At 41.2% G+C, this 1,765-nt stretch overlaps 1 pseudogene; it reads right to left on the reverse strand.

The window, feature by feature from the left end:
* Positions 1-1,186: 1,186 nt before the first annotated feature.
* On the reverse strand, positions 1,187-1,332 carry LOC114694868 (annotated as a pseudogene).
* Between the last annotated feature and the right edge of the window lie 433 nt (positions 1,333-1,765).

The raw sequence follows: 1,765 nt of genomic DNA on the forward strand, positions 1-1,765 counted from the left end.
AATGGGCATGGTGAGTAATACAACTCTCCCTACCAGGGTTCAAAACCATTTGAGAAATCTAAAGATCATGTGGGTGAGGGACAGAATGCTACATTAACTCGTGTTACTAAATACCATGGATTCTTTTTGGTAGGAAAGTCAGCAGTCTTTATGCCTAGTCCTGGTCGGTATAGAAAAACACCAGGTGCCTCCAAGTGCAGAGAGAGACAAAGAAGAGCCATCATCTCTGGAGTTCTAAGAAGAACTGAACACAATCCCTTATTTAGCCTCTTCCAGTCCATGGTCAGAGATGACTCCCCCTCTTCCCTTACAAAGGGCAGGGAAAAGCCAAGGACTACATAAGGATGCACCAGAATTAAAAAAGCTTTTACTTCTAATAAATACAGGCCAGACTTAACACTGAGAGTGTCACACTACTGGATTCCAACAATCACTATGGCCTGTTCTGCCCATGAGTTTGCCATTTATCAGGGCCGATAAGCTCCGCTGCCTGAGAATAAGCAAGCATGGGTAGGATCTACCAGCAACCTTGATTTCTTACCTAATACAAGAGCAAAACTGTAAAAAAAAAAAATCAAATAGAATTTGACAATATCAATAATTAAGGCTTAAATTCACAGAGAGCAAATTTGGAGCCTGGTGGTTACTATGGAAATAATGCTCCTCTAACATCCTGTCCTAAATATGAAGAACAGTTTCTGTGGGACGAGAATTAATGTCTGGCACCATGCCAGTAGCCAAATGCCAGGCAATGTCACCTTGGTGGTAATAACAGTGTGATGCTCTTGACTGGGTTGCACAACTGAGAACTGGCAACACTCAGACATGAATTAAATGGGATGTATGTGGGCTGTGTGTCAGTCATCAGATCACTCCCTAGCACTGTACCAGCCCAAGAGACACACGACGGAGTCCCAGCAGAAAGAGAAAATTAAGCTTGTGCAGGTCCTAGTGCAGAGAGAGAAGGAAATACGGGTTCTAATCAGCCTTCCAAGCTGAGGAGAGTCCCAGGGTTTATCACCTTGGCGGTGGCTTCCCAGCTTAGAAGGGAGATCAGCAAAAGGCTTGGCTTCACACTTAGTGTGAGAGGCTGTTTCACAGATTGCTGGCTTTACTGGCAAGCTAGTGTTTTTCCCTTCACAGAGGCAGGCATTCCCATTCTTGTACTTTGCATTGCAGCTGGAAGAGGAACTTCCTAGATCTAAATTATCCCCTTGGCTCAAACTAAGCCAAAGCCAGGACTATGAGAACTCCCAGTTTAAATGCCCCTGTTGGCATAAAGCTGTCTAGAGAAATATACACTTGATCTTAGCCAAAAGGCCGAGAAGCAATGTCTAGAGAAATATAAATAGAAAGACTACCTATGCCTTTGGGCTGTGGACAGAGAAAAAATGAGCATATTAATAATTTTGAAATTAAAATTAGTCACCTATTCCTGACCTTATGATAAGATATCATGTCACTGTCTTTCCTATGCCCATTGTTTCTTTCTAGAACCTTGGTTATAGTACTAACTCTTGTCTTAAATGAGTACCAAGACCTTGGAGTAAATTATTCCATGTGTCTGGACTTCTCAATTCCATCACTAATAAGATCATCTTACAACAATTCAAGTAATTTTCTATCCTAAAATATTATGCCTGTGATAAAGGAATATCTACTGCTATGCATATCTATGCTATGAAATAATGAATAGCTTAATGATTGACTAAACAGATGTATTAATAAATGGAACCTTGGTCACTTGAGAGGAATATCTCCCCTT

This window comes from Peromyscus leucopus, chromosome 20, assembly GCF_004664715.2.
Source record: "Peromyscus leucopus breed LL Stock chromosome 20, UCI_PerLeu_2.1, whole genome shotgun sequence".
Lineage (NCBI taxonomy): Eukaryota > Metazoa > Chordata > Mammalia > Rodentia > Cricetidae > Peromyscus > Peromyscus leucopus.